The sequence below is a fragment of the Haliotis cracherodii genome, unplaced genomic scaffold (assembly GCF_022045235.1).
Source record: "Haliotis cracherodii isolate W230 unplaced genomic scaffold, xgHalCrac1.p SCAF_3, whole genome shotgun sequence".
In the NCBI taxonomy this organism is placed as follows: Eukaryota; Metazoa; Mollusca; class Gastropoda; order Lepetellida; family Haliotidae; genus Haliotis; species Haliotis cracherodii.
Genome location: NW_027266286.1, coordinates 18793116 through 18800671, shown reverse-complemented (window position 1 = coordinate 18800671; position 7556 = coordinate 18793116).

Below are 7556 nucleotides of genomic sequence, written 5' to 3'. Positions count from 1 at the left end.
TATGTTGTTGCTTTCTATGTCCTCTGTCAACTCCAACTTTAGCGTACATAGTGCTCATATAGCTTCACGAGGCCAGGGATACCGGATAAAGACTCGACCGTTGATTTGAATCCCTACACATTCAATTCTAAACACCACTTTTTTGTCATAGAGCTGAAAACTTCTTGTACATACTTTCTTTGACCTTATTCTGTCTTTGAGATGACCAAGTCATAATTCCCCAGTAGCTGACCAATCAGCGATGTCTTCCACGACACAGAATCTTCCAGCAATGTGGACAATCTGGCACAGCAACTTCCATTATCCAGTGTAATTTATTTCATCATAGTTATTGTGATGTCTTTCTATATTGTTCTTACCATTTATCATATCCAACAAACAAGTTCAGCCTAACAGCTGAAACCTCCTATCAACAAGAACGCTTCCATAATCATCACGAATCTCTGAGTGATTCGTTCACCACATGCCTCAGATTTGGAAACCACGACATCTTGAACTTGCACACAACCATCTGTTTCATTTCGACAAATATGTAGTTGGTTGTGTTTGTGTGTTGGCTCCCCTTCTGACGACCTCAAAATGTCTTATCATTTAATTATTATTATTTTTCACAATTTTTGGATGTCTCTTCATGCCTCAACTACGCTCAAATCATTTTGTGTCATAGCTTAGTTTTGAATCTTGTAAGACAATAAGTTACAAATAGTCATCCAGTCAAGTTACGCTCATTCAAGAGAGGAATTCAGAATTCAGTGTGAGAGATGGTGATGTCGCTTTCCAAACTTAGCTATGGTAGTGAATGAGAACAGAGTATCTTTCATAATAGTATGGAGATGAAATACGTATACTGGATAACAGAGGATGCCTTCTCGGGACCACATATTAAACAGCAGAAATAGCTTGAGAAATAGTATTCAAACTTTACATTTTGTACTATAAAACTTAGCTCATGTATTGAATTCTGTGTAGTGCTCAAATACACCATTGCCAAAAACAATCAGATATTTTGCTGACCTGCATATGTTGTTAAGTATTAAAGGATCCTACCCCCTGACATTAGTTAAGGTTTCATGAAATGACTCATCCTTGAGTATCATGCTACAACAGTTTCTCCATTGTAAAATGCCTAGTGTAGCCGATAGTAGATGCAGTAGAGCTGTGCAGTATCTGCCCAGACTGAGACCAAAGGTAGATGCGGTAGATCTTAGCAGCATCTGTCCGGTCTGAGACCAATGCTAGATGCAGTAGAGCTCAACAGCATCTGTCCGGTCTGAGACCAATGCTAGATGCAGTAGAGCTGAACAGCATCTATCCGGTCTGAGACCAATGCTAGATGTGGTAGATCTGAGCAGCATCTGTCCGGTCTGAGACCAATGCTAGATGCAGTAGAGCTGAACAGCATCTATCCGGTCTGAGACCAATGGTAGATGCAGTAGAGCTGAACAGCATCTGTCCGGTCTGAGACCAATGGTAGATGCGGTAGAGCTGAACAGCATCTATCCGGTCTGAGACCAATGGTAGATGCAGTAGAGCTGAACAGCATCTGTCCGGTCTGAGACCAATGGTAGATGCGGTAGAGCTGAACAGCATCTATCCGGTCTGAGACCAATGGTAGATGCAGTAGAGCTGAACAGCATCTATCCGGTCTGAGACCAATGCTAGATGTGGTAGATCTGAGCAGCATCTGTCCGGTCTGAGACCAATGCTAGATGCAGTAGAGCTGAACAGCATCTATCCAGTCTGAGACCAATGGTAGATGCAGTAGAGCTGAACAGCATCTGTCCGGTCTGAGACCAATGGTAGATGCGGTAGAGCTGAACAGCATCTATCCGGTCTGAGACCAATGGTAGATGCAGTAGAGCTGAACAGCATCTGTCCGGTCTGAGACCAATGCTAGATCCGGTAGAACTGAACAGCATCTATCCAGTCTGAGACCAATGGTAGATACGGTTGAGATGAACAGCATCTGCCAAATCTGAGACCAATGGTAGATGCGGTAGATCTGAGCAGCATCTGTCCGGGCTGAGACCAATGCTAGATGTGGTAAAGCTGAACAGCATCTATCCGGTCTGAGACCAATGGTAGATACGGTTAAGATGAACAGCATCTGCCCAATCTGAGACCAATGGTAGAAGCTGATCAGCATCTATCCGGCCTGAGACCAACGGTACATGTGGTAGATCTGAAAATCACTTTTCAAGTCTGAGACCAGTGGTAGAAGCTGAACAGCATCTGCCCAGTCCGAGACCGACGGTAGATGCATTAGAGCTGAATAGCCTCTGCCCAATCTGAGACCAATGGTAGATGTGGAGCTGAAAATCACTTTCCCAGTCTGAGACCAATGGTAGAAGCTGAGCAGCATCTGCCCAGTCTGAGACCAATGGTAGATGCGGTAGAGTTGAGCAGCTCATTCCCAGTCTGAGACCAATGGTAGAGGCAGTAGAGTTGAGCAGCTCTTGCCCAGCCTCCGACCAATGGTAGATGTGGAGCTGAAAATCACTTTCCCAGTCTGAGACCAATGGTAGATGTGGAGCTGAAAATCACTTTCCCAGTCTGAGACCAATGGTAGATGTGGAGCTGAAAATCACTTTCCCCGTCTGAGACCAATGGTAGATGTGGAGCTGAAAATCACTTTCCCAGTCTGAGACCAATGGTAGATGCCGTAGAGTTGAGCAGCTCATTCCCAGTCTGAGACCAATGGTAGAAGCTGAGCAGCTCATTCCCAGTCTGAGACCAATGGTAGAGGCAGTAGAGTTGAGCAGCTCATTCCCAGTCTGAGACCAATGGTAGAGGCAGTAGAGTTGAGCAGCTCTTGCCCAGCCTCCGACCAATGGTAGATGCGGTAGAGTTGAGAAGCACTTGCCCAGACCGAGACCAATGGTAGATGCAGTAGAGCTGTCATATTTCTATGCAATGTCAACCTGTTGATTACCACATGTCAACATGGATGTTCTAGACTAATAGTAATTCTTTCATGTAAACAAGCTTTATTAAAAGTACATTTACCTGTTTCCAGTTTGGATCACATGACCAATACCATGACTCCCATCCTATGATCCGGAATGGTAATAGCTTAGTTCTTATAACATCATTGTCAATCACCTTTTTGATAAGCAAACTGCTAGCAATATAATCACCATGCTGTCAAACCTAGATGTAACTATTCTTGTAATGATGTGTCTGTGTGTACATCCCCTTGGGGAATTAGGTTGAGTTGCTTCTCTTCTGCTGCTGAATAGCTATGGACTATCTAATGTCTCAACCTGTGCCTCAACTTGCTGCTTGTTGTATTGGATACACATAGCTCAAAGCCTTCCGCCATGTTTGATACTATATTACCTGATGTTCAGTGTATTCATATAAACACAATAAACAAACTCAATTTACATTACACAGTGTGTCAGTCTTGTTTCATTCCACACTGAGGGGTATATGATAAAACACCTCATCAGCTAGGGAGAGTCAGTGAATAAATGATTTCACACCACATTTAGCAATGTTTCTGCAACAGCATGGTGGGGACACCAGAAATGTTGTTTGTTTGTTGTTTGATGATGCATGCCAGCTTTATTCCAGCTATGTGTTAGTTGCCTGTAAATAATTGAGTCTGAACCAGACAATACAGTTATTGATGTTGTGTTTGACAAAGCGTAACAATCCATGCCGTCGGAGTACAAGGACATGCTATGAACCAAGTCACTGAGCCTGAGGGGCGGTCGGTAGCCTAGTGGTTAAAGCGTTCGCTCGTCACGCCGAAGACCCGGGTTTGATTCCCGACATGGGTACAATGTGTGAAGCCCATTTCTGGTGTCCCCCGCCGTGATAATGCTGGAATATTGCTAAAAGCGGCGTAAAACCATACTCACTCACTCACTCACTGAGCCTGACCACCCGATCCCTTTGGTTACTTCCTAAGACCAGCATAGGTGGCTGGAAAACAATTCTAACCTGGAATCTCCATGGGCACAACTGAAATGGGCTTCACACATATTAAGTCTGGGGACCCATGAAGATCCGGGGTAGAATAGGTCTTCAGCAACCCCTGCTTGCAGTAAAAGGCGATTATGTTTGTTGTAAGAGGCGACTAACGGATCGGTTGGTCAGACTCACTGACTTCGTTCATGCACGTTATCATTTCCCAATTGCATGGATCGATGCTCATGTCAATCACTGGATTGTCTGGTCCAGACTTGATTATTCACAGACTGCTGTCATAAAGCTGGAATATTGATGAGTGCGGCGTTAAACAACAAACATCATCATCATCAGATGTTCTGTCTAAAAATGATTTGCCACTCTTGCTTTTGATATTCTAAGCTGGATCTTCACTGGTCGTACATCTAATGAACAAATAAGAGTACATTGTGAAAAATCAGTAAGATCAACACAGCACGACATTTGGCTTTACTCTATCACATACTGTGAGACCTACAGGGGCACAATGTACAGTTCACCCGTGAAGATCCGGGGTAGAATAGGTCTTCAGCTTCTTGCTGTAAAAGGTGACTATGCTTGTCATAAGAGGCGACTAACAGGATCGGGTGGTCAGGCTCGCTGACTTGGTTAATGCATGTCATCGATCCCAATTGCATGGACTGATGCTCATGATATCAATCACTGGATTGTCTGGTCCAGACTCGATTATTTGCAGACTGCCGTTATATAGATGGAATATTGCTGAATGTGGCGTTAAACAACAAACCTACCAACCAACCAATAATGTACAATTTGATATCATTTGTTTTGTTGTATTGTCAAGATATAATAACAATGTCCACACTCATGTAAGCTCAAAGCACAAAATCATTATGCCCCAGTGAATAAATCAGTGTAGACTCAATTTCATTCTCAGCTTCTTAGTGGGTATACAACCCAAGCTGCCTGTGAGAAACCAGTAGGTCAACCATCACATTACGATCACAACCTAATGGGTGATGGACCGGCTGTGTTTTCAATGTAGAGGTTTTCAACTCATGCAAACACATTCTGATTTATTTCACAAAAATGGCAACTCACTGCACACACCGATCTGTCACAGTTTCAGGCTCAGTCAGGTAGAGAATGTGACTGCCCTCCCCAGTGTTAACACCAGCCATCCTACACACACAGCACCCCAATCCCCCAATCCCAGTTAGAGTTGGGATGTCTGTGTGTGGAGTCCCAGCTCATCATAAAGCTCTGTTGATTGATGGTGGGACTGACAAATACCACAGACAATGCAACCCTCCTCATGTCCATGGCATAACCCAGGTCATGTGACCTGTTCACAGTGTGCAGGTCTGTCCTGTTAAACGTCGGCAGATTTACGAATCCCCGTGAAAATCTTTCATTAAGGCGCTGTCAGAGTTTAACTGAAGGAGATTAACAGCGGAGTGACGGCAGAGCTTTATTTTATCCAACAACATCCGCTTTGACTGAGCTAACCTTCAAATTCCCAAGTACAGAAATCAGCCTAATGCACTGGTCAGAACTGGTTACTGTTGACAGTAACATATACTGTAAACCTGCAAAAATTAAATTGGTATCAAAGAACCCACTACCATTCAGCTCAAAATGAAGATAATTAACATTTCTTAAAACCATCCAAAGCAAACCTGTTCTGAATACCTCTCTTGTAAAATCTGTCCTTCAAACCCACTCCCAACCCTGCCTGATTCAAACACCCAGCCTGCCCTTCCTACGCCTGATAACTGGCCATTGGCAGTCAGGCTACAGTCATCAAATTACTGATGGTCTGCAGAGGCCAGTGTATTGATGGTCTACAGTGGCCAATGTTTTGATGGTCTACACTGGCCAATGTATTGATGGTCTACACTGGCCAATGTATTGATGGTCTACAGTGGCCAATGTATTGATGGTCTACATTGGCCAATGTACTGATGGTCTACACTGGCCAATGTTTTGATGGTCTCCACTGGCCAATGTACTGATGCTCTACAGTGGCCAATATATTTATGGTCTACAGTGGCCAATGTTTTGATGGTCTCCACTGGCCAATGTACTGATGGTCTATAGTGTCCAATGTATTGATGGTCTACACTGGCCAATGTATTGATGGTCTACACTGGCCAATGTACTGATGGTCTCCACTGGCCAATGTATTGATGGTCTACACTGGCCAATGTACTGATGGTCTACACTGGCCAGTGTACTGATGGTCTACACTGGCCAATGTATTGATGGTCTACACTGGCCAATGAACTGATGGTCTACACTGGCCAATGTATTGATGCTCTACAGTGGCCAATATATTTATGGTCTATACTGGCCAATGTATTGATGATCTACACTGGCCAATGTACTGATGGTCTCCACTGGCCAATGTACTGATGGTCTATAGTGTCCAATGTATTGATGGTCTACACTGGCCAATGTATTGATGGTCTACACTGGCCAATGTACTGATGGTCTATACTGGCCAATGTATTGATGGTCTCCACTGGCCAATGTACTGATGGTCTATAGTGTCCAATGTATTGATGGTCTACACTGGCCAATGTATTGATGTCTACACTGGCCAATGTACTGATGGTCTATACTGGCCAATGTACTGATGGTCTCCACTGGCCAATGTACTGATGGTCTATAGAGTCCAGTGTATTGATGGTCTACACTGGCCAATGTACTGATGGTCTACATTGACAATGTATTGATGGTCTACAGTGGCCAATGTATTGATGGTCTACATTGGCCAATGTACTGATGGCCTACACTGGCCAATGTACTGATGGTCTATACTGGCCAATGTACTGATGGTCTATACTGGACCATGTATTTATGGTCTACAGTGTTCAATGTACTGATAGTCAACTGTGGCCAATGCATTTAAAATGTACACTGGCCAATGTATTGATGGTCTACACTGGCCAATGTATTGATGGTCAACTGTGGCCAATGTATTTATAATCTACACTGGCCAATGTATTGATGGTCTACAGTAGCCAATGAATTGATTTTCTACACTGGCCAGTGTATTGGTGTATTGACACAATGGCAAATGTGTTGATACAGGTCCACAGAAACTGAAAACACAGCTTAATAAGACAACAGAAGGTGAAGCAGGTTTAAGTTTTATCACACTGTCCCCACAGAAAGATAATGAGGCTACTGACAAGTTACAAATGGTTTGTTTCCAGACTTAAGAGATGTCTACCCTTTTAAGTAGTGCACCAGGTAAGTACTGGTTTAATTCAAGAAGATATCAACTTTACACCACGCTATGAAATGAGGAGAAACAAGGGTCTGAGCTACACCACTGAAGGTGTAAAGTGCTTCAAGTACCCTCGTCTCCAGAATGAAAGTCCTCTCAAGGAGAGTGGATGACCTGGGGTCATGGCACACCACACACACACAAACACACGTGTGACATCATGCACTGAGACGTCCAGACCGAAATCTTGGAGCTGTGATGGGGATGAGGCCTTAAGACAGCAGCAGTCAGTGCAGTCAGGCCAACTGCAGTCACGTGGGCCTGTTTGAAACAGATCAACAAATCCTTGGATACATGGAAAGATCTGAAACTGACAGGGCAGCCCTTTCAAGATACCGAGAGGCCC